The sequence below is a fragment of the Littorina saxatilis genome, linkage group LG11, assembly GCF_037325665.1.
Source record: "Littorina saxatilis isolate snail1 linkage group LG11, US_GU_Lsax_2.0, whole genome shotgun sequence".
In the NCBI taxonomy this organism is placed as follows: Eukaryota; Metazoa; Mollusca; class Gastropoda; order Littorinimorpha; family Littorinidae; genus Littorina; species Littorina saxatilis.
In genome coordinates, this window is record NC_090255.1 from 22,463,284 (window position 1) to 22,490,386 (window position 27,103).

Here is a 27,103-nt window from a genome sequence, read left to right on the forward strand (position 1 = left end):
GACAGAAAAGATTCAAAAACGTCAGATTCAGTGTTTTGGGCACTGTTGAACAGGAACATTCTCTCCTGTTCAACAAATGTGGGTTCAATTCAAAAGCAACATTGTCACAGATAGGGTAGTGTTACATTTCTGTAAAGTTTCAAAAACATCTTCCATGTTTTGGTTACTGTTGAACAGAGGCATATTTTCCTGTTCAAAAAAGTCTGACACAAATTGTCGTAGTTGTGGGTTAAGGTTCGATCTATACTGTCCTTCAAACGAGTCGTAGAACCGTCATTGTCACAGATAGTGTTACATTTCTGTTTTACATTCAAACGAGTCGTAGAAGTACATTTGCGTTTGGTTGTTTTTTCTTTTAGATTCCTGTCACTCATACTAGCAGTATTGATTGAGGTACATAAATCTGTTGATGTACAGGGATGACTTGTTTGTAATGAATCCTTGTTTCCTCCACATTGAGTTTGCATTGCAGTTGGACAGAAATGAACAGGTGTTAATTGATAAACACATTGATAATGGCTTTTGAGAAAATCAATCAATTCTGCAAAGGAATTAACTTGATGACATCAAAACTGCAGCGCCATTTGAAGAATGGTTACCATTTCTGTTTCTTTGATGGGAATCAAACAAATAAAAACATTGACTATCCAAGTTACCATGAATGGCAATAGTTGACTCCTGAAAAGTAGCAAGGATATAATTTGAGACGATAAACGCCTGATGCAATCCCTCCTCAAGGTCAGTCAACTCAAAACCTTCATCATTCGCAACATCAGTAGGCAACACAGCGGGATTCGTATGTCCAGAAATCATGTCGAAAAAATATTACATTTCAAAAGCATGTCCAACCACTGTTGTTGGCAAGTGTTCGTGTCCGAAGTAGCCTTCAGTGTGTGTATATGTATTCATGTGACAGAGAACGTGACCTCATTGTTCAATCCTCTCTCTCTCTTCTTTCTCATTCGAACGCACACACGCAAGAACGTAGCCTACGCACGCATGCACGCGCACGCACACACACACACACACACACACACCCCGCTGACGCACACGGCAAACCACGCACACACACACTGACTGTCGGCAAGCATCTCTTTTTGTTTTCTTTACCTTTGTTTATTGTGTTTTCGATATTTGTGTTTATTTTTTGCTTGACTTATCTGTTTTATTTTAATGTTTGCAATCCACATCGTGTGATAAATGTTTCTTCTCAGTCTCCGAGTCAGTTTAGTTACTGCACGCCGCTTTGGTACTCCTTGTTTTTCTAACTGGTGTATTGTGCGCGACTGATTTGCGGATTTATTTTATTCCTTTGATATGCAGTTGAAGTGTTGTGGGTGTTATTGTCTGTATATGCTATGTTGCGTCTGTGTATGCCTACAAGAATTTTGGGTGTAATGTGCCTGTGGTCTGCTCGCAGTCGAGCACAGAAAACATGGCGGCGCCCTGTGGCAAATTCGTGGAAAGTCTTTCCCGACCGCAGATACCAGCGTCGTCCGCGACGCTGGAATAACTGCATTGTTTATAACGTTTTGAAACTAGAGTATACAACCAGAAGTGTTGCATTTGACGAGAATTTTCACTAGCCAACCAGGCGAGTTGCCAAGCGGTTTTAACTAGCACAGCGGAGTTTTTGTACTCGCCCCTGGCCATTAGTCAGATGATTTGACCATCCCTGAATTTAGAAAGTCTGTTCAGTCATTGCTGATTAACTGAATCACTATCAGTATCACTGCACTTTTTCTTAATTATATGTATATATAACATATATTGCTGACAGCGACAGGCATAATTTTAGTGTGTATTATACTATTAATACTAGTATGCTGTTTTTTCAGATTTTGACACATTCCCTGTTCACCGCACCAAAATGTTGTTAGGCCGCACAAACCATCTTGCAATTCAACTTGAACCATTATTTTTTTCAAAAGTAAAGTGCAAATATGATTTATTTACAAAGAGTAGAGAGGTTTCCTACCTGTAAGCCTTTCCTCCTTAAAACTCGTTGACGAGGCGATGCATGAGGTCGAGCTCACACTCACAGGCAGCCGGCGATGAAGACGCTTGGCCACAGGAATCGCCCATCTTGCTGCCTTTCAATCCAGTTGTGATGATGAATGGATCAGGATAAAGCACCCATTTCACATACACTTCTGCTTGTACTCCCGAAGAAGCACCCTCTCTGCATTTTCTGCTTCACGGTCGACAGGAATCCCATCTCCCAAGTTCCAAAGCAGGAAAAGCTCTAAAACAAAAAGGCCTTGAGATCAAATCACAGTTTTTCGCACCTGTGGAAGGCATTCTTTTTCCCCCTCATCACCATTTTCAGCCTGAGGTGAGCTATACAAACTGGCAGTGGCAACTTAGTATGCATGTTTGTTGTTTCTTATAATCTTACCCACACGTCAGATTGAAAATGGAAAACTTTAGCATACATTATTATCATTCTAGTGCCCTTTATGGCTATGTGACCAATCAGGACTGATTCTAGGTGACCTGTTAAATGTTATAACGGTCAAGGCGGGACCCTTTTTGTATAACGCATTAAAAATCACCACGACAAAATAAAAATTAATATAAAAAACATCAGGGTGAATTGTTCTACTGAATGTCACTTTTTGACATTTTTCTCATGCAATTTACTGTGTAAAATGTGCTAAAAAGCAAATTCTGTCGATGGGAGGGAAATAGAATGGCAAGAAGGTTTAATACTGAGTAAAGGGAAGCAACTCTTTTTGGTGCTGTCAGTCGCAGACTACACCTATACTGTGCTTTTGGCAACATGGCAAACAAACGACATGTACCTGCCATCAATCAAGAAGATCTAAAAAAAAAAAAAATGGGGCTGGGCCCTATTGCGCGGGTCCGCTATTGCGCGGGGCCGCTATTGCGCGAATCTAACCCTAAACCCTAACCCTAACCCTACAGATTCGCGCAATAGCGGCCCCGCGCAATAGCGGCCCGCGCAATAGCGGGCCGACCCCCAAAAAAACTATACGCATCAAAATTCATGTCTCCCACTGGCCTTTTGAACAAAGTTCAGTTTGATGTCCGGTTTTATTTTTTTAGACGGGGCCTGGAATGGATCAAACAACAGGGAAACAATACGTAATCAAACGGTTTGATGAACTTACCAAGAATCACAGAGCTGGACACGAAGAACGTGTGACTGGAGTCATGCCAGAGACTGGGGACAGCAGCTGGCCAGTGTACAAGTACCTGTCTCTGCTAAATCCAAAGTGTGAGCGTCTTTGGCAATTCCCTGTCAACACATTCCATGGAGATGACGAAACATGGTATGAAAAGAGACCCATGGGCGTCCATACTATGAAGAAGTTCATGGCAAAGCTGAGTGAGCTGTGTCAATTGTCGCAGAATATACACAAACCACAGCGTGCGAGCGACGGGTGCAACACTACTCGCAGACAAGAACTTGTCACAAAACTGTTAACTCCCTCCAACCGTACCAAAAAACATCCACCGCCAAACAAACAGAGATGGCAGCTGCCATGTCGTCCCAGCTCACAGGGAATATGCAGTTGGCACTGCTCCCAAGTCATACTTCGCGGGGAGAACTAGCCGGAACTTCGACGGGAAGCAGAATCGAACGCGGTCGTCTCGTTGCATCGGCGACTGTCACAAGCCAGCAGACGATCCGACGGGGTCATGCCAATACGTCCCAGTACCATTGTGTCCCAGTACCATTGCGTCCCAAAAAAATGCCGTCTCATTGCGTTCTATTAAGCAATCCCATTGGGTCCCAACACCATTGGGTCCCAGTGCCATTGCGTCCCGTACCATTGCGTCCCAACAAAATTGCGTGTCGATAGGTCCCAAGAAAATTGCATCTCGATACGTCCCATAAAGGAATCCCATTACGTCCCCGTACCATTACGTCCCAACACAATTGTTACTTGAGCAATGCTTGAACGCTTCGGTGGGCAGTGTGTACGTGTGTACGTGTGTGTGTGTGTGTGTGTGTGTGTGTGTGTGTGTGTGTGTGTGTGTGTGTGTGTGTATGTGTGTGTATGTGTGTGTGTGTGTGTGTGTGTGTGTGTGTGTGTTATGTACGTATGTATGTAGGTGTCTGTGTCTACATTTGTGCGTGTATGGGTTTCGCTATCTGTGTGTCTCGGTGTCTATGTGCTGAAGGTTCGATGACTGGACAGTCAGTCTAGCTTTTCTCAGAAACGGGTTTAAACATCGTCTACTCAGTAAATAAGCCTACAGTCATGTCATGCTCGGTTACATACAGTGGAATACAACGCGGTGTACTGTCACTGTTTCGGTATTTTTCTTTGTGTCGAGCACCGCTAAAGCATATATTAATTTTACACTTCGGTTTAGGTTAGCGTGCTTCATATATCAGTTCATTTTAAAAGAAAGAACATGGTTACCTCAGAAAACCCGTAAGGAAAGCAAGGAGCGCCTCAAAACAAACAAACTGACATGCAATATCCTTTACAGTTTCTGATTATATCGTGAAGGATTTTTTTTTCTCCCATGAACAAACATTTATTTATTTATTTATTTTTATTTTTTTCCACTTCACCTCATCTCGACTAACCGGTACACATCTTTTTATATTTAGTCAAGTTTTGATTATTACATTTAGTCAAGTTTTGACTAAATGTTTTAACATAGAGGGGGAATCGAAACGAGGGTCAGTCGTGGTGTATGTGTGTCTGTCTGTCTGTGCGTGTGTGTGTGTAGAGCGATTCAGACCAAACTACTGGACCGATCTTTATGAAATTTGACATGAGAGTTCCTGGGTATGATATCCCCGGACGTTTTTTTAATTTTTTTCGATAAATACATTTGATGACGTCATATCCGGCTTTTCGTGAAAGTTGAGGCGGCACTGTCACGCTCTTATTTTTCAACCAAATTGGTTGAAATTTTGGTCAAGTAGTCTTCGACGAAGCCCGGACTTCGGTATTGCATTTCAGCTTGGTGGCTCAAAAATTAATTAATGACTTTGGTCATTAAAAATCTGAAAATTGTAAAACAAAAAAATAAATTATAAAACGATCCAAATTTACGTTCATCTTATTCTCCATCATTTGCTGATTCCAAAAACATATAAATATGTTATATTTGGAATAAAATCAAGCTCTGAAAATTAAATATATAAAACTTATTATCAAAATTAAATTTTCGAAATCAATTTAAAAACACTTTCATCTTATTCCTTGTCGGTTCCTATTTCAAAAAACATATAGATATGATATGTTTGGATTAAAAACACTCTCAGAAAGTTAAAACAAAGAGAGGTACAGAAAAGCCTGCAATCCTTCTTAGCGCAATTAACTACTACCCCGCAGCTCTTCTTGTCAATTTCACTGTCTTTGCCGTGAGCGGTGGACTGACGATGCTACGAGTATACGGTCTTGCTGCGTTGCATTGCGTTCAGTTTCATTCTGTGAGTTCGACAGCTACTTGACTAAATATTGTATTTTCGCCTTACGCGACTTGTTTTATTTTCATTTGTGAAATACTGCTATGTACCGACACAATTTTTATTACAAATCGTGTTGAACGCGTTTTGTAATAAAAATTGTGTAATCCGAACACGATTTGTAATAAATTTATTACAAAACGCACTTTTATTACAAAACGTGTCGCTACACTGCTACAGTAACATCTCAGAAATTAAATTCACTAGTATTGGGACCTAATGGTACGGGGACGCAATGGCACGTAATTGTATTGGGACGTAATGGTACTGGGACGCAATGGTACTGGGACCCAATGGTATTGGGACGCAATGGTACTGGGACGCACTGGTACTGGGACGTAATGGTACTGGGACGTAATGGTACTGCGACGTAATGGTATTGGGACGTATTGGCATGTTCCCGATCCGACAGGACGTGGAACTCAGCAACGACGAGGTAGCAGCTCTTTTCGACCCGGAATACGAACCTGCCGTGCCTCCAACGAGACCAAATCCACCAATGTTCCATCACTGTGACCTCTCGCATGCAACGATCAACATTCAATTCCACTGACATTTAACCGCATTCAACTGTGCATGCGCAACACAATGTGCAACATTTGAGATGGCTCTTCCGAGAACTGTACGTTTCAATTTCGGACTTTCGGTTTGTTAGCATTTTCGAGTCTGTTTTGCTGTTGTTGTTGAGTGTTTTTATGATACTATGCACAGAAAAGAAAGGACACGTTGTGAATTAAAAGCATACTAACGCACTCCCGTGTTTACAAAGTGTAGTTTGCCCACAATCGATGTCAAACGCACCATAAGACCATATAATGACGATAATGTCACCATGCGCGGACCACAATACATGCATTACAGCTTGTTCTAGCCTCTGAAAAAGTGAGGATGTCAACAAAGCCGCGGTGTTAGCTCCCTTGCATCAACGTTACATGTGTTGCCAAATCTATAAATAGGACCATCTAGATCAAAATAAAAATTCAAATATCTCAACATTTAAGGGCTCCTAGACCACAATATTTTGCAGGGAACTTAATTTAGTCTGTCTCCAGCTCTGGGTAAAGCAATTAGCGTGTATATTCATCAGCTTTCTATGCCTTTAAACTTTTTGGGACAGATTACTTGAAAGCTGAAAGTGTGCTGGTAGATGTTTGTTTTGTTTGCTCTGTTTACCTTGTAACCAACCAAGCCAAAATGGCGACACTTTACTTGCAGGGTCGCCTCGGGTATTATGTTTGTTACCACACACGGATAATAAAACCGTTATTTCTAATATGCTGACTGTTAGCAAATGATAACAAGACATGTCTCGAAAACGCTATCAAAATTCGCCTAAAGGCTCATTTTGATATCTTTTTTCTCGACATGTCTTGTTATCATAAGGCCAAAAAAAACAAGAGGCGAAGCCATCAAGGCTCACGTAAGAAATCACTCCGTCACACATACACACACACACACACACACACACACACACACTCGCACACACACACACACACACACACACGCACACACACCAGAGGCGGACGAGGGGGGGGGCACAGGGGGCACGTGCCCCCCCCCCCCCCCCCCGCCCGAAAAAAAAGAAGAAAAAAAAAAGATTTTTCTATGCTGATTCTATGACCATTTCTAAGTTCAAATGGCACCAGATGGCACCATTTTGCTTCTTTGGGCAAAAAATGTCCGGGGGAGCATGCCCCCGGACCCCCTAGCAAATTCGGGCCCATCACATTTACTTTCGATTCAAAGTGCCCCCCCCCCCCCCCCCTTACAAAGGAACTGATCCGCCCCTGCACACACACACACACACACACACACACACACACACAGACAGAGAATAGGTGAAACTGTGCAAGAAAGCGAGACACTAGATCTAGATCTGTATATTGCTATTTCATATGTTACATGGATTTCCATTGGTCAGTCAATTGGGCAAAACTGAGCTCAGTGCAAAAGTGATATCGACGACATTTCCGTCTTTATTGCTTCCCCACTTCAAAAACAAAAACACCTAAATTTAAAAACAAACAAATATATATGAAAATGTAATGATCCCAGAATTTAGTTGAGCAAGTGACTAAAGACTTCTTGAAAGAAAAGACATTTTTAAATATTGAAAAGTACAAGAAAAGAGTGAACAAAAAGAAATAATAATCAGAGGGAGGGATATGGAACAGCCAAAACGGAGACAGATACTTGTGTAACTTCTTTAGAGTGAATACAAACTGTCAAGAAAAATAGCAATATATCTAACATTGACTGACTGTGTGATGTTATCTTCTGCTATTGATCTGTTTCGACAGGGATATCAAAATCTTGACCTCCGGTCTCGATTTTGATATCACTGTCTCAACAGACCATAGCAGAAGATATCATCACACAGTCCGTCAATATTGGGTATTGTCTGCATGTACACTAGTTTCGGCCCGCTCAAAATAATAATGACCGAGACTTTCAGTACTTCCTTCGCGTGACGTCTAACCCTCTTACGTCATAATGTGACGTCAATGTAATGTGACGTCTTCAAATGTTAGAGTTTCTACCACAGACATACACACGCACAAACACACACACACACACACACGCACGCACAGACAGACAAAGTTACGATCGCATAGGCTACACTTACGTGAGCCAAGAATAGGTATGTTTACGGTAACCCGACCGACCCTATTTTTTTCGCGCGACCCTTGACCTTTTTTTGGCATTTGGGGGAAAAAAAAAACACCAAAATAACGTAAAACTGTAAACAAGAGGCGAAGCCTTCAAGGCTCACGTAAGAAATCGACAAACAGTAACACAAACTCAATCACTCCGTCACACATACACACACACACAGTAAGCATAGGTGACACTGTGCAAGAAAGCGAGACACTAGATCTAGGTCTGTCTGTCTGCATGTAGCCTACTTACGACTGCCAACTAGTCTCGGTCCGCTCAAAATAATAATGACCGAGACTTTCAGTAATTCCTTCGCGTGACGTCTAACCCTCTTACGCCATAATGTGACGTCTTCAAATGACGAAATGTTAAAGTTTCTACCACAGACATACACACGCACAAACACACGCACGCACAAACACACGCACGCACAAACACACGCACAAACGCACAGACAGACAAAGTTACGATCGCATAGGCTACACTTACGTGAGCCAAATATGGTTTTTTGGGAAGAAAAAAAAATCCCGACCAACCGACCCTATTTTTTTGGCCTATGTTACCGTAAACAGACCTATTTTTGTTTTGGCCTAAGGTAATCAAAGCCACTGAAACGTCTCTCCAAATGTGGCGAACCATTCATGTGGCCCCTGGTCTCTCCTGTCAGTCAGATACAATACAATACAATACAATAATCTTTATTCACCTCTAAAAGAGAAATTACAAGCTTGACTGTGTGTCTGTAAAATCAATCTTTTTATCAGTCTATCAGCCATGCATGTAGTAACATTCACATCGATATAACCTTGCCCTGGATTAGTAGGCTTGGCATTGCGATGTTTCACAGCATAGAAGCGCTGTACAGCGCTTTGCTGTGGCCTTTTCGTTGTAATCTTAAAAGTGTACACTGTACAGTAACTTTTATAACGATGAGCGAGTCAACACGGCCACTGTCTTTGCTTGTTGCAGAGAAACTGAGCACAAGATGTAACCAGTTTCTCAACGACAATTTAACTGTACATTTTTAATTTGTTGATGATTCCATTATTCTTGTTATTACTTTGAGACGATGATAAACTTGACACACCGCCGAAGCTCATTATAAAAGACCATCACAAGACAAGCGACAGACGAGATGCACTGAGAACTTTTGTTTGTTTATATTTCAATCTAATATTTGGCAGTCTATCTAATATTTGGCAGTTTAACACGTCCACCAGAGAAATATATCGACAAAGAAATTGAAACACTGACTGCCCTTCTGAAGGAATGCAATCGGGATGTGAATGGTACAGCTGATTTTGGACACGGTCTGCCTTGAATGGGGAGGTTGGCGATGAATCGCACTGTACACTACAGGACATTTTCCTCTCAGTGTCACTGATTTTCAATCATCGGTTTGGATCAACCAGCAGGTAAGTTATTGTTTTGAAAATCCAAGACATGACCATTGCAAACGTGGCCTTTGTAGAACTGAGCAAGATTTATCTGTTGTGTATCCCACAGTATGTGTGTGTTACTGAGTAACTGGCGGGTGTGACTGTGAGTCACTGAGTGTGTTTAATTGTTGTGTTCTGTATCTGTATCTCTGTATCTGTGCGTTACTATACGTCGCTAGCATCCAGATTGCTGGCTTTGGCGCGACGGGTGGGTTCTGGTTCTGGTATAGTACGTCGCAGGAGCCAAGTTGGCTATATAGGCCTATGCGACGGGACTGGTGGGCGCAGCGGCCTAAAAAGAGGAGGGAGGTTTCCTACGGCAGTAGAAAAGGCTTTTGCTGATGTGCAGCCTATCACCTCCTCGCTTAGATGGTTCCACTCCTGAGCTGTCTTTACAAAAAAATGAGTGTCTGAACAGTTCAGTACGGCAGTGTGGTATGATTAGGCCTTTAGAGTTGTTGATGGCCTGCCTCTCGATCACATTGTTGGAACTGTAGTCGCTAAACTACTTGGAGTACTTGGAGTAATTAGAAGAACCTTTCAGAACTTGGACAAGGAAACGGCTTCGTACAGCTGAAAAGCTTGGTCAGGCCCATTCTAGAATATGGTCACTCAGTCTGTAATCCACAGGCTAAAGGGCTCTGCAAAGACCTAGAGAATGTCCAGAGAAGGGCAACAAGGATGATTGGAAGTCTGAAGGAACTGTCATACTCAGAAAGGCTTAGGATCCTGGGAATTCCTTGTCTCCAGCATCGTCGGCGCAGGGGTGATATGATTGACACTTTTAAATACCTCAAAGGTATATACATTACCCAGAAACCCAATCTACACAAACCCCCACCCACTGAAAGGGACATGAGAGGAAACAGTCTTAAACTGTTTAAAAACTTTGCCAAGTCGAAAGTAAGGAGTGCCTTCTTCGCAGACAGAGTTGTCTTAGACTGGAACACCCTGCCCGACAATGTTGTGACAGCTGATAGCGTTAACTGCTTTAAAGCACGACTGGACAGCCACTGGAAAGACACATCAAGTGTCTACACACCAAGCTGCTACTAGCCCCCCCGCGTATGCAGCTTACTTTTGTGGATCGGCGTACAGGTTTTTAACCTAAATCGTCGCACAAGTACAAGTACAAGTAAGTAAGTAAGTAAGTACAAGTAAACTGTGTTGGCTTCACCCTCCTGCGGGTCTGTTTTGCCGGGGTGATGAAGTTTTCGGGGGGGAGTGCTGGTATCTGCCCTGTGGATATTTTGAACAGTGTTGTAAGTCTATGTTGGCGCCGTCGTTCTTGGAGTGTTGTGAGCTCGAGGTCCTTTAGCATCTCTTGGTGACAGAGCCAGGCTCTCTAGACTTATAGTCCTTGGTGATGAACCTGGCTGCTCTGTGTTGTACGCGCTCTAGTCGTTCGATGTCTTGCTTCGATGGGTGTGCGCAGCGACGTCGTTTAGCGACGGCTGGTGGTCAGCGCCGACTTGAATGCCTCAGTAGAGGCTGAGTGGACAACTGTGTTGTCCAGGTGATTCCACTCTATTGTGGATCGTGGGAAGAACGACTGTCTGTATTGTTCGGTGTTGCAGCGTGGTACAGCGAAACACCTGTTGTTGTTTTTTTTTATATAATTGTCTATGGGGTTGCTACCAACCAGTTCTTTTTTTTTTACTCAAGTTTATAAAATGCTTGATATCTTTAATCTGCATGCACAGAATCAAATGCTGCTGTATCAGTGTATGAACTATGGTTGTAAATGAATAAACAAAACAATTACTGAATTAGTGAGTGATTTGGCTCTGATAGTGAAGTTGAAATAGTACTTATTTCATTTTCAAGACATGTTATGTTAATAATGTTCTGGTTTTCTTCAGGCCTCCCGAGAAACCAGAGATGATGCGCATCATTCATACAGCTCCTGTCTTCCAGTTCCAACAGTTTACCTTTAAACATGGCATGTACTGGAGAGGTATCAGGATGACTTGGCGTGGTGCTTTACATTACAGACTACCCCTGAAGAGTAAGTTACACATTTCTTTACCACTTACAGCTTTTGCTTGTCAAATCTGTATGGTAAAATTTAGTAACATTAGGTATTGGTGATGGTAGTCTGAAGCTATAATTATAGGCAAGCGATTCACAGAGCGCGGCGCGCTGTGCAGCGCGGCGATTCACAGAGCGTGGCGCGTTGTGCAGCGCAGCGATTCCCAGAGCGCGGCTATTGCTCTCACCAGCGCAGATTCTTGATGCGTTTTATTTTTGTACATGCATGATTATCAACTTGAACTTGAACTTGAACTTGCGATGTTTAAGGCCTTAGGCCTGTTCATCGATCCTGTCGAATAGTACTCCAATAACACTTTTGTTGGTGGCATGCGCGGGCGGTTATTGGTAGCACGTTGGCGAGAATTTCTCTGGTCTGTCTGCCCAGAAATTGTCCAGCCTTCCTTTGAAACTGTTCACTGATGGTGCTGTCACAACTGTTTCTGGCAGACTGTTCCAGTGAGGAATCACCCTTTCTGCGAAGAAGCAGCTCCGAACGTTCAGCCTACAGAATGGTTTGTACAACTTGAGGCTGTTTCCCCTAGTGTCTTTGGTTTCGGTCAGCTGGAAATTCGGGTTGCCTGTGTCGTAGATCCCATGCATATACTTGTAGAGGTCGATCATGTCACCTCGGAGACGCCTGTGTTCGAGACTCGGTAGTTTGAGTACAGCAAGTCGTTCTGGGTAAGTTTTCTCACTGAGAGCCGATATCAGTTTGGTAGCCCTTCTCTGTACGTCCTCTATTTCCTTGCACAGCAGTTTCTGCTGTGGTTGCCATACTGAATGCCCATATTCAAGGATTGGCCTGACAAGACTCTTGTAGAGTTGTACAAACACCTCCCTATCCAGATGCTCAAACGATCTCCTGATGATGCCTAAGGTTTTGTTTGCCTTCGCAGTTGCTTGTGCAACATGTCCCTTGAAACTCAGGCGATTGTCTACAAGTACACCAAGGTCTTTCTCCGTTTCGCTTTCTTCTAGAGTGATGCTAACCTCCTCACCACTTTCGGATCTCCCTTTCATGTGATAGCTGGTCTCTGTGTGTTGTTTGCCTAGCTTAAGGACACTACACTTCTTTGGGTGGAACTTGAGGAGCCAGTTGTCAGACCACTCTTGTAGCTTGTCCAGATCTTCCTGCATGACAACAGGTCCTGAGGGCACGTCAGTACGTGTATATAGCTTGGTGTCGTCAGCAAACAACTTCACAGAGCTGGTGACTTGGCTAGGCAAGTCGTTTATGTACAGGGTGAAGAGCAGAGGGCCCAATACACTTCCCTGGGGGATTCCACTGGTGACTGGCGCTTTGTCTGAGTGTGTACCGTTCACAATCACTTGCTGATGCCTGTCCGCTAGAAAGTTGCGTATCCAGTTAAGGACGTTACCATGAATTCCATGCGCTTCAACCTTCGCGATCAGTCTTGCATGTGGAACAGTGTCGAATGCCTTCATGAAGTCCATGTAAACTATGTCAACACTGCCTCCTTCATCTAGAATCTTTGTCCAATCATCCAATGCCTCAAGAAGATGGGTCACACATGACCTCCCTTGCACAAACCCAGTGCTGATTCTCACAGATGAGATTGTTTGACCTCAGGTGATCATTTACTGCCTCTCTGACAAGGGTTTCCATAGCTTTGCATAAGATGCATGTCAAGCTGACCGGACGATAGTTACTAGGCTCTGTTCGACTACCTTTCTTGAAAATCGGTGTCACATAAGCTTGTCGCCAGTCTTCTGGAATCTCACTGTTCTCCAACGACAGTCTGAATAGTCTTGCAACCGGATATGCTAAAGACTCAGCTGTTTTAGCCAAGACACATTTTACACTCTTTCTTTGGATACTCAAAAGCAACTTCAGGGCTGCAAGACTACAAAATTGCACTTTCTGCAGACTGAATATACACGTTCAAATCAACCGGAAAAAAACCCCACGGCTGAAAAAACGATCTGCGCATGCGCGAATTCCAAAATGGCTGCTGAAGTGTTAACTGGTGTGACACCGATTAACAGTTCCGCGGCACTGTACTCGGATAATTGTTTAACAAGAGGCGAAGCCATCAAGGCTCACGTAAGAAATCGACAAACAGTAACACAAACTCAATCACTCCGTCACACACACACACACACACACACACACACACACACACACACACACACACACACACAGACAGAGCATAGGTGAAACTGTGCAAAAAAGCGAGACACTAGATCTAGATCTGTCTGTCTGCATGTAGCCTACTTACAAGGACACGACTGCCAACTAGTCTCGGCGCGCTCAAAATAATAATGACCGAGACTGTCAGTACTTCCTTCGCGTGACGTCTAACCCTCTTACGTCATAATGTGACGTCAATGTAATGTGACGTCTTCAAATGTTAGAGTTTCTACCACAGACATACACACGCACAGACGCACGCACGCACGCACAGACAGACAAAGTTACGATCGCATAGGCTACACTTACGTGAGCCAAAAACGTCATCCCAGTTTAAAAACTCAGCTCCTTTCCATATATATAGTAGAAGCCATTGCAATGACATGTAATGATATGACTGCCAAGTATTCAAGGCCGGTGCCACTAACTGAAAACTCTGCCTGAACAATCCTTCTCATTGCGGTCAATGCGCATGCGCTAACATGGGGAGATTAATCAGGTCGTGAACAACCTAACCCTAACCCTAATCCTAACCCTAACCCTAACCCTAACCCATGGTTCGATCGGTCAAAAGGTCGCATTTTGTAAGTCCAAGATTGGCGCAGCGCATGCGCATTGAACGCAATGCGGAGAAGGATTGTTCAGCAGAGGTAGGCACGTTTTTACATCCGTCGGCTCAGCGATATACTGGTGAATTCAGTTGAAAGAGTGAGAGAGAGAAAATGGAGCTATGTTTTTCGTTTTATTGACAGTTTTATTTCTCAAATAGATCAGATAGATGTAGCTGTTGTAAACTTTGCGATTGTGAAGGATCGGCAGAATACATCGCGCGTCGTGAATCGCAGCGCTCCTCGTATCGCCGCGCGTTGTAAATCGCAATGCTGCACAACACGCCGCGCGCGCTGTGAATCCACTTCGATAATTATAAACATGTACTGATGTAGATAATTCAGCAGTCTTTTGTTCTTTGTAAATTGTATTACAAGTACTTTGTAGATGAAATTATTCATACATTTGAAGATGCATAGTAATACTGTGCATGGTATAATTGGTATGATGTACTTTGTATACATAAGGCCTAAAAAAAAATAGGTGTGGTTACGGTAACCCGACCTACCCTATTTCTAGGGGCCGACCCTATAACTTTTTATTACATTTATAAAAATAAAAATAAAAGGAAAACAAGAAAACGAGTGCAGAAAACGCAGCGAAAGCGCTCGAGTGGTCATGCAGACGACAGACGATGCAAGGGAAATTACTAAAAAGGCCCAACAGACGCTTGCCATGACAAAAATGGCGGCATCTTCTTCGGTTGCGAGTGCTACACGCTTGGTTGCTCTACTATTAAGAAAAAAAAGTATTTAAAAAAAAAAGTGATTGCCTACCTTCCTACCCTATTTATTTTGGCTATGTTAACTTAACCACACCTATTTTTTTTTTGTTTTTTGCCTAATGGTACAAATATCTTTATTTTCTCTCTCCTTCCCATCTTAAAGTTTGTTGCAACCCTATACTCATAAAGTGCATTATACTGTTTGTATGAACATTGAACTATTGCGATGCAAGAAAGTAAAACATGAAATAGCTAGAATGAAAGATTTACTCATTACTGGAATTATTGTAAATACAGTCAGTCCTTTCCTTGGCTCACAATCACAGATCTGGCCAGTTTTTTTTAATTTTGTTTTTTTACATGGAATAAGAGTTACAATGTAAATAGTAATACCGCCTGTGTACTTGGATACCTACTTCTACATTCAACACCCTGACTGCCCCTACGCAGAGTTAGAATTTTCTGAATGAATTCACATCACATTTCTCAACAAAACTGTAAGGTGTCAACGCTAAATATGTGGCTCATGCTGAATTTAAAAAATAGTAACTTTCCATCACATTCCAGAAAAGCTGCTCACATCAGCAGCATAACAAGATATCATGTTGTTAGAAAGGTTCTTGTGAGGAAGTCTTTTTAATTTTAATGATGAAAGATTATCTTTTTAATTTTAATGATGAAAGTATAAATATATCCATGAAATAAATGGTTTTCACGGGAAGGAATGATGGCACCTGTAATATTACAGAACAATGTTTACAGTTTAGTTCATAGTTGTCACTGTCAGTATCACCCACACTATTCTCCATCCCACTGATCTTGTGAAGAACAAGTACTGTATTACCTCCTACCTACTTTCCCGCACCCCCACCCCCAACACACACCCTCTTCTCGATACCCAAAACATATCCCCATCAGCGCACAGCAAAGTCTGGATGTGCTCAGTAATACATTTTCTTTATTTTCCAGGAAGTGAGGTGCCGAGATATGACGTGCAGGCAGCTTGCAGAGTGGTGCCTGGCTTTGCTGCGGATGATGATCAGATTCAGTCCATTCTGTGCTGACAGAGCTCCCAGAACTGCTTTAATATATATATATATAGTCCATCCGAAGATGCTTACACTTAAAGAGGTTTTCTGTTGCCTTAGTAGTGAAATGAACATGTAACACATTAACAATAACATTCTACACAAATAATGTGTGGCGCGGTGTGGATCAAGGGTACATTTTAACTTATGTAAGTTGTCAATTCAGCTAAATACAGGTAGTGTTTGGTATGCAGATATTTTCTTACAGCAAACAGCGGTTTGTTTGTTTTTACTACATAAAGTGGTATTATCTTTTATGTTGTTTGAGTGCTTTAAGTTAAGCTGTTCACAGGCAGTATTTTACACACAGGCTTAGCTTTGGGAGATGTGTGTGTATGTTTCAGTCAATGCGTGTTCATGTATAGACTTTGTTTGCAATATTAGAATTTAGATCTTTTGCATTATGCACATGAAACCCCCCGCGGGTTAGGGGGAGTCCCATATTGGTTGGGACGAGAAAGAATTTACCCGATGCTCCCCAGCATGTCGTAAGAGGCGACTAACGGATTCTGTTTCTCCTTTTACCCTTGTTAAGTGTTAATTGTATAGAATATAGTCAATTTTTGTAAAGATTTTAGTCAAGCAGTATGTAAGAAATGTTAAGTCCTTTGTACTGGAAACTTGCATTCTCCCAGTAAGGTAATATATTGTACTACGTTGCAAGCCCCTGGAGCACATTTTTGATTAGTGCTTTTGTGAACAAGAAACAATTGACAAGTGGCTCTATCCCATCTCCCCCCTTCCCCCCGTCGCGATATAACCTTCGTGGTTGAAAACGACGTTAAACACCAAATAAAGAAAGAAAGAATGCACATGCAATGTGTTAACCCATGACTTTTTCTTCCTTTGAATCCTAGTCAGTACTGTCTTTATCTTGTTTAAAATTTTCATTGATTCTGTTTTTGGGTCGTTCTGGTGCATCCTGGATGGTTCAATTCATTCTTATGTTGTGCTGAAATGTTGCTTTTGTAATACAGTCTGCCAAGATTGTGTCTTTCACTTGGATGTGGTGAACTTATTTTTTAAAGGCCTGCTCTGCCTCATTAAAACACTTTGCCTCACTGTGTCAGACCTTCATCAGGCTTTTTGCATGGGATAAGAAAATCCTTCCACTTGGTCACATAGCAAAAGTCAGCACCCTGACTTCTTAGTGTGGTGATGTCTTTTCTTATTAATTTATTTCCCCCAAAAGGCATGTGTTTTAAACAAAATTATTTCTTACAGCTACAGTGGAACCCCCCTTTTAAGACCTCCAGAAATCTGAGAAAATCAGGTCTTGAAAAGGAGGGTGTCTTAAAATGGAGGTAAATTTACAGAGGTTATGAACAGAAAGTCTGAGAAAACAAGGTCTTAAAATGGAGGGGGTCTTAAAAGGGGGGTTCCACTGTATGACTATTTGGGATTATGTGTTTGTAAAGATAGAGCTGAGAATTCTGTGCATAGAAGGCGGCCTGAATCTTGACCCACACTGCTGGCATGACCTTCATAGCTGCATTCAACGCTTTACTTTTACGCTGGTAACTTTACGGTTGCTCTCTCTCTGGATTGAGCATTTTTATTTCAACCAAGGGGAACAATTAAATGCCTCTGCAGAGATTCGAACCTAGGACCTAGATTTTCAGGCCGATGTCCCAACCACTAGGTTTTGTTTTATTGTAAGATGGGTCTAGCAGATGCAGCTACATGTACAAATGTGCCAATTTAGAACTTGCATTCTCAGCCTATAATCTTTGGCCATTCATGTGAGTACTAAATATTGTGAATGCATGTGAGACTGCCTTGTTTTACTTTTGTGAAATGTGTGAACTCACTTTGTTTACATCTTTGTGTTAATAAATGCAGTTTATCAGTTACCTCTGTTTGTTTCTTCTGCAAGTATGTCAAATGGCCCACACACACCCTCATGCGCACAGACACACACAAAATCAGATCTCAAGTGTAAGTATTCTTTTTGCAGTTTTATTTTAATGCCCATAATCAGTCAAACAAATATATCATCACACTTGCACCTAAGCTTAACAGTAGCAGTCCTGCATACATATGTAATGTGTAAATGTTTCAGGTCACCATCTGTCCTGGCTTGAACATGCAATAAGAACACCTCTACACAAACACATGTACAGTCAACCGGCTAGCTGCTTCCCTGTAAGGCATATTTTTCTATGAATTAATCGATTTTCTGCAGACAGCAGCCAGGTAGTGGATCTTTAGTATATGTCCAAGCAGACGGTTGATCTTAGTACAACACATCAAGGAAATATTTTTTAAAAACAGATCCAACATCTAACCTTCCAAAGTTCATAATCAATAAAGAAGAATGGTATGTTACTGGAACCCTTTATTTATGACTTAAGGCAATGTGCGGCAGTAAAATTACCAAACTTAAACTTGAAGAATACAGTCAAGGAATAACTTGGTTTTCTGGGTAGTTATTGAAGTGACTTATTAAAATGAATGAAAACATTGTGGATGGATATTGACTGCTGTTGCGATGAAAACTGGCATTTACAGCGTCATATGGGATTTCTAGAAAACGGCTTTACAGCAACATCATACATCAGAAATTCATAATATTTGGCACAAGGATACACATGTATTATCTACAATCATATAGAATGTGTTTGTTTGTTTTTTAAACAACTACAGTTGAATTTAAATTAATTATTGTAATGAATATGCAGTGAGAAATTCGTTCATTCTTATGACAAAAGATATTAAAATTCAACTGTAGTCTGTTGTAAAAAAATTGTTCTATATGATTGTAGATATGATACATGTGCATCTTTGTGCCAAATATTAGGAATTTCTGATGTATGATGTCGCTGTTAAACTGTTTCCTAGAAATCCAATGTAACGACTGTTTCCATAGCAACGGCACTCTATGTCAATCAGTATTCACAATCCTCCGAAAGCGGTGTATGGCTGCCTAAATGGCGGGGTAAAAACGGTCATACACGTAAAAAATCCACTCGTGCAAAAACATGAGTGTACTGTACATGGGAGTTTCAGCCCACGAACACAGAAGAAGAAGAAGTATTCACAATTGTTCTATTTATTTTTATGTCACTTCCCAGAAAACCAGGTTATTCCATGTATTCTCCAAATTCAATTTTACTGCCGCACATTTCCTTAACAAAATGTAAGATTTACTGTACTTTGACCGAGCAGTTTTTGTAAGTGGACAGGCCTTAGTTTTATTTCGGTGGCATAATTCAATGCGATTCGTCAAAATGTCTCGAACTGAAACCAAAAGCAGACGCAAGACTTATGGTCAGTTGGAGTTGTCTCCCGTACTCCTAACTTTAATGTGCTGCAGACTGGTGTACCCAAACAGCCCATATCACATACGGTTTGGAATTCCCGAAAACCCAAGATCCGCACTGCAGAACTTCAGTGCACATGTACGCGAGAGTGCTCGGTCGCTTTTTGAAAATGTGTATCTTGAGAGAAAAATATAGAATAGTGCGCTGTCCGAAGGAATGGAGTTCTTATCGGACAATGACAGCGCTCAGTTCAAAACAATAGGACATCTGACCGCCATGCGGCTATGTGAATCGGACATTTGAGCCTTTCAATCTGTCTATGTCGGACGTCTGACGACATCCCCGAGGCTTTTACATGAAATAAGACCATACGGGCACTAATAGTTGCATACCAAAAATGAACTGCCTCAAGGCTCTCTATGCAGAGTGGTATCCTTTTAAAGAATAAATTCAGGTACAGCTTCTTCTAAAGAAAAAAAAAATTCACCGAAACCACCAAAACATCTACCTCACTACAGAAAGCAGTCAAAGTGTTGATTTTTGGTCTGTGACCAAGTGGAAGGATGGTCTTATCCCATGTTAAAGGTGAGGACAACTTTTTAAATGAGGCGTAGTGGGCCTTTAAAACATTGACACAAATTTACAATAGCAACAAGTTGTAATGCTCAGTACAACCAATACTGAGTGGACATTTACTGCCGCTGTAGCTGTAGTTTCCCCATTGATCACAGCTGGACTTGGATAGCACTGCTTTTCATCCACATTCACTGGCCAGGTCTTCGTCATCTTCTGTCCCTACTGACAAATGAATGACAAAGGAACTGATCTTAAATCCAAACACAATGACAAGAACAAGTTTTAAGTATGAGTAAGGAGTAAATTGTGTTTGTAACTCACACACACTAAACCCACATAAATGCCAAGAGCGTAAACATTCTAATTCCCTGGTAGACAAGTTCTAATGCCTACTTTTTAACATATATGAAATATAGAAGACACATTCCCTGTCAGCGCTTGCTATCAAATTCAAAAAGCAAAGCAAAGGTGTGTAACATCAATCTGCAGGGCTAGAAAAATCTGCAGGTATTAATGTCTGGCAGCTCTCCTGACTGGCCAGGGAAAATCAAACACACACACACACACACACACACACACACACACACACACACACACACACACACACACACACTTCGGTTCTCACACACAAACACACACCAACAGTCAGAATGTAACCAGAACTTGAGACTGAGAGGGAGGATAAAACACAATATGATCATGTAGCAAAACTCTTACCTGAATTGCCATTAGCATGAAATATTTCCCATTTGAGTCTTGACAGCCTCCGGATCATGAAGGAATCAATCTGCTTCTTCCACTGTGCCGGATCGATGCGGATGCCAACCTGTAATACCTGTATATAATATTGGCTGAAGTAACATTCCTCTGAGCACCAATTTTAAAACAGTTAGTTGACAGGACAAGTAGTACTAGGAGCTACATGCAGTATGATATTAACCTATGTGGAGGAACAACAAACACACTGTCCACAGAACCAGATGAATTTACACACTGCATGCACCCTCCCCCATAAAACAACAACAACAAACAAGTCGCGTAAGGCGAAATTACAACATTTAGTCAAGCTGTCGAACTAACAGAATGAAACTGAACTCACTGCATTTTTACAGCAAGAGCGTATACTCGTAGCATCGTCAGTCCACCGCTCGATGCACAGGCAGTGAAATTGACAAGAAGAGCGGGGTAGTAGTTGCGCTGAGAAGGATAGCACGCTTTTCTTTATCTCTATTCTTTTTAACTTTCTGAGCGTGTTTTTAATCCAAACATATCACATCTATATGTTTTTGGAATCAGGAACCCACAAGGAATAAGATGAAATTGTTTTTAAATCGATTTCGGACATTTTTATTTAATAATAATTTTTATATTTTTAATCCGAATATAACATATTTATATGTTTTTGGAATCAGAAAATGATGAAGAATAAGATAAACGTAAATTTGGATCGTTTAAAAATTTTTTTATTTTTTTAACAATTTTCAGATTTTTAATGACCAAAGTCATAAATTAATTTTTAAGCCACCAAGCTGAAATGCAATACCGAAGTCCGACCTTCGTCGAAGATTGCTGGGCCAACATTTCAATCAATTTGATTGAATAATGAGGGTGTGACAGTGCCGCCTCAACTTTTACAAAAAGCCGGATATGACGTCATCAAAGGTATTTATCAAAAAAAAGAAAAAAACGTCCCGGGATATCATTCCCAGCAACTCTCATGTCAAATTTCATGAAGATCGGCCCAGTAGTTTGGTCTGAATCGCTCTACACACACACAGAGACAGACAGACAGACAGACAGACACACACACATACACCACAACCATCGTCTCGATTCCCCCCTCTACGTTAAAACATTTAGTCAAAACTTGACTAAATGTAAAAACGACAACAGACGACCAAACCAACATTAACGCTTGATTCTTATGATACTGTGGGACAGTGACATTGCTATCTTTCTAGAATATAACATGTTATAAGTCCTTTTACATTTAGTGAAGTTTTGACTGAATCAGTGAACTGAATGTGTTCACAATCACATAGACTGATATAGTGACAGACATGTATACAATGTAGACAAGTTGATGTGTGCATATACATATGTATATTACATAACATGTATATATATATATATGTGTGTAGAGCACAAAGGAAAAAAATAACAGTTTCACTAAGAATGAGATATATCCTGACAGTGAGTGAGTGAGTGACTGTTTACAGCAATACATTGTATTTTATTAACTTAAAGGTACACACTGAAAGTCATGCGCTTCTAGTATTAGTAATGATTCTAATACTGGAGGAACTGCATGATCATCATACTGGTGAAATAAAGCTAAGAGCTTCGAGCAGTTCTGTGGTTTTGACTCTAAGTCAGTAGGTGTTCATTATTTTATTATTATCCCTGAACATGAATTATACAAATACATGTAAAATGAAAACACTCTCTCAGTCTTGCTCACAGTCACACACACCTCCATATGAGTTATTCTGACCAGAACTTGAGAATCTGAGGGAGGGGAAGGAAAAAACTGACACTGTACATAATAAAACCTCTTCGCCTTACTCTTACCTGATTTGCGGCAGTGGCATCAAATATTTTACTTCTGTCAGTGACAGCCTCAAGATCATGCAGCAATCGGTTGGCTTTTTCGGCTGAGAAGAGACCTTGAAGTTGAACATACTAGCTCTAGCTCTCTTCTGATTGATGCCAACCTGCAATAAAATAATTGGGAACCGATCAGGTTACCTATTTGAGTATTTCAAGTTAGACTCAATCTTTAAAAACAAAAAGAATTTATAAAATATTATGATCATGCACCTTGAAAAGAGGTTGCAAAAACGTGGTAGTGGTAATCTTCTTCTTCAAATTAATGAGAAAATCCCTGTACAGGGCAACTATCTACGTGTAACGTGTTGGTTCAGTGAACCTGCCACAGCGCCATCCCTGGCATCCTTTCAGGCCAGGCTGGCAACTCTCCACTGACCCATCATCCCCCCCCCCCCCCTACCCCCAACCTCCCCCCCCCCCCCCTGAACTTCACCCCTGACCAAGCAAATAGACCGGAACCACCATCACCCAAGCGTAGCAGATTCATCACCATGCTGATGTTGGCTACCTATCACTAAGAAGAAGAAGAAGAAGAACGATACCGTAACCTTGCGCCTGTGGACTGACACAGTGACTCGAGTGAGTCGAAATGACACATGTTGCAACACATACTACCATAAACCCACTCTCAGTTATAAAACGAAACATGGAAACTTACCTCTGGTTAATATGCAAAGGTTCGCCCGTCCCAATTCTCTCGCATTAGCAAACATCATTGCCATTGGAGATTCTTTCCAAACAGATCACCTTCGACCGCCATTAACTAAAAACCGAAACGCAGTAGGTCTGAAAACCACGCTCAACTTCCAAAATAAGGACAAAAAAGAGCCCAAAACATTTTTTTGGGCAAAAACACTGTTTAAGCCCCACAAATATTTGTCCTTATTTTTTATGAAGCTTAATTTGTGCCCCTTATTTTATGCTCCACAAATACAGTTTGTGGCCCACAAAACCAAAATGTGTCCCATAAAATTAAGCCCAAAAAAATGTGAGGCACATTTGCAGTTTGTGGGGCACAAATTCGTGCCCTTATTTTGTTGGATTAATGATAACGAATGCCAAGGATCTCCAAATTATGCTTTCTCTGTAAGTTTAATTTTGTGGGAAGCATTCTCCATTTCTCGTGTTTTGAATTTGGCGCTGAGAGTTTGTTTACATCCGCTTGCGGCATTCAACTACCTTGACCTTCCCTTTGTAATTGGGACATTTCTAAAACGTTATGACGCACGTATTTTCCATCGGCCCTGTACTGATTTTCTGAAAGTAAAGTTCTTACTTTAAACTTTTAATGCCAACAATGTTAAAAACACGACCACTTTAGCAGCTTTCAAGCTGATGTGGAAACAAATTATTTTTGTAATCTCTAGCCGACCCATCACTAGCCTGGGTTCACTTCCGGAAAAGTTCAAGTTGATAACGGAAGTAACATATTTTCGACTGTTTAATTTTAATTTTGTCTCCCAACACTCTCCTCTTAAATATGAGCGTATAATTAATTCCATGTTAAACTTTAATATTACTCTAAACCGAGTTCTCGTTCCAACGGAGTTTGTTGCCATGGAGAAATAAACAAGCAGCCATGCATCGTCTGCTACTGCGGCCCAGCCCGTCGCAGGCAGGCTTTGATAGAAATAAAATGTTCCCCAACTAACAGCGGGTTGTACAGAATAAAAATAGAACATGCAGGCGAGTGGCTTGGCATGAGACGGCTTATTGTGACAACTCGCTCATCATATGGACCGCGTTTACTTGACGCAGGACTACCTTATGTCATTTGCTAACAGCCTCAGCATATTAGAAATAACTCATACTATCGCAACATGTATGCATCACGAATCGGAATATAGTTATGCTTCATAGTAAGTTAGATTCCGTGGACAGATCAACGGCACTTATTCAAGTTTTTGACTTTAATCAACTGAAAAGTTTAGCGTATCTGAAGAGAGAGCACTTACTAAGTTACTGTTACGCGGAAAACCGGTCTTGGGAATGAACAACACATCGCATCATTGCAAAGAGTAAATAACGAAATAAATAAAACTTACCTAGCTACAAGGTTCCTCGTGTACACCTTCCACACTCTTTTTCCGTACACACGACAAGGTTTTCGATGCTTCAGTGCTCCACAGTCGCACCTTCTGGATGGAAATCTTGCTCAAATCGCACATGTTTCAAGTTGCTGAGAAGCTAGAACAGAAATAAAATGCTACGCATGCGCACTGTCGCAATGGCCGCGGAACTGTTTAGTGGTGTTGTCCCCGAGTACGCAGTACTAGGGTCCTGCAGACTTTAATCCCCGAGTACGCAGTACTAGGGTCCTGCAGACTTTAATTGTGTGTCTGTCTGGCGGTGGGAGTACAACTGCCGTGCAGCTAATGGAACAGCCAGCTAGCTGGTGCGAATCACGTCCGCCTATGGCCAAAGTGATCCGGGATCGATTCCCGGCATGGGCGGTCTATTTTATTTTTTATTTTTTTTTAATTCTTGTTCACTATTGTTTATTATGAACGTTTTAATGTTTTATTTCACTCTAATATTTTTTTTTAATTGTGTAAAATAAATAAATAATTTTTTTTATTTTTTTTTAAATCCAAGTGACCCGGGTTCGATTCCCGGCATGGGCGGTCTATTTTTTTTTTAATTCTTGTTTACTTGCGTGCGTGTACCACTGCGCAAGGAGTATAGGCATTTGAGCTCACTGGCGAATGTCAGATTTGTTGGCTTGGAGAAAAGCGTTTCCGACTATGGCCAAAGGGATCCGGGTTCGATTCCCGGCATGGGCGGTCTATTTTTTTTTATTTATTTTTTTTAATAAATTCTTGTTTACTATTGTTTATTATGAACGTTTTAATGTTTTATTTTACTCTAATAACTTTTTTAATTGTGTAAAATAAATAAATATTTTTTTTTTAATTTGTTTTTTTTTAATCCAAGTGATCCGGGTGGAAAGCGATTCGTCTATGGCCAAAGTGATCCGGGTTCGATTCCCGGCATGGGCGGTCTATTTTTTTAAACTTCCGCTTATCATTAACACCCCCCCACCTCCCTCACCCTAGTGTGTGCTCTGCATCCTCTCTCTCACCCAACTGCCAAGCCACACAACTGTAGGCCACACATGGTTTCTACGATTGGGCAACACCTAGGGGGGCACTTTAATTGTTTCCTTTCCGAACCAAAAAACATAACATTCTTTACATTCCGTACATGACATCCCACAATATTGTAAAGTGGTTTCTCCCAAGCACATACATCATACAAATAAAAAGAAAATAAAAAAAAACAAATAAACCAACATTTGAGCTAATAAAGGCGAACATCGGCAGGAATTTTTCTCCTGGAGACACCTCCCCTGCGTTATCAGAGACTCGGACAGATGATACCTAAAAAATCCGCAGTGGCCGAGGGAAACTGGGCCGTGGCAGAATTAGAATGCTGCCTTTCACTACTCTTTCTCGCTCTCTGTGGCAGCAGTGGCATATACAGACACAAGCATGTAGGCCTACGCACACCTTACATTCTAAACTGAAGACACTTTATGTAACGAGTTGTGAGAATTGTGTGGAATTCTTCATAACTATATTTGCAAAAGTAGCACGCATTGTAAACACTATTTTGTGTTTACCATATGTTCTACTTTTGCAAGTAGGGTTTTTATAGTCTTACGCACCAGTCTACACAACTCGTTACAAAAAGTGGAACGCTTCTGTTTACACTATTTACAGTGTACACACATACATGCAAACACAAACACACTTTCCCAGAGAGCGAAAAACACATGCACACAAAAACCGTTACTCACGTGCGGTGTGGGTGTTTGTGCGTGTGTGTTTGTGCGTACATGCGTGCGCGCGCGCGTGTGTGTGTGTGTGTGTGTGTGCCGTGTGTCAGTGCGCGCGCATGCGTGTGTTTGTGGGAGTGTGTGCGTGTGTTTGTGAGTATTTTTGAAACTCTCAGTATGTAAGGTGATATAATATTTCTTGTTTTTTCAAAGTCTGTTTTTGTTCCCTTGTATACTGACCAGAAAGTCCGTTTGCTTGTTTGTGGTTATAAATTGTACATTCTGTCCGTCCTTACCATCTAATTGTATGGAGAGAAATTGTGGTCTATCGGGCGCTTATTAACAGCACTGGCTTTTCCACAAGAACACAAAAACTGCCTAAAACGTGACCCCTTTGGTACCATGGATGCTACATGTATGGTTTTCATCCTTCAAACAATACCGCTTTGGCACGAGCAAGCACTGATCAAGTTTTGGCGAAAACATTGTATTCATTCTTTTTTTTTTTATTCGGGATCTGTTTATGCCGGGCTGATTCCGTCCCCAAATTAAAACAAATGTCATATTTCCTGTTCGGTGGTGGAGAGCAAGGACACTACTATACTGACAACCGAAGTTCTGAACCGTAAGGTGTGAACGGCAAAATCAATTAGCACATTCTGTTTTTCTCCGTTAGTGGGAAAATCATCCATGGACAACGATACTTTTTTGTTT

At 41.3% G+C, this 27,103-nt stretch overlaps 1 protein-coding gene and 1 long non-coding RNA gene across 3 annotated transcripts in view; both read right to left on the reverse strand.

Moving 5' to 3' along the window:
- Positions 1-27,103, reverse strand: part of LOC138980018 (cytochrome P450 2F5-like) — a 426,282-nt gene that overhangs the window by 375,372 nt on the left and 23,807 nt on the right. The window lies entirely within an intron of this gene.
- LOC138980031 (uncharacterized) lies at positions 19,180-22,735 on the reverse strand. Its single transcript, XR_011460216.1, has 3 exons — positions 22,573-22,735; positions 20,719-20,800; positions 19,180-20,223 (listed from the first exon to the last, which is right to left on the reverse strand). It is a non-coding gene; the product is annotated as an uncharacterized lncRNA (long non-coding RNA).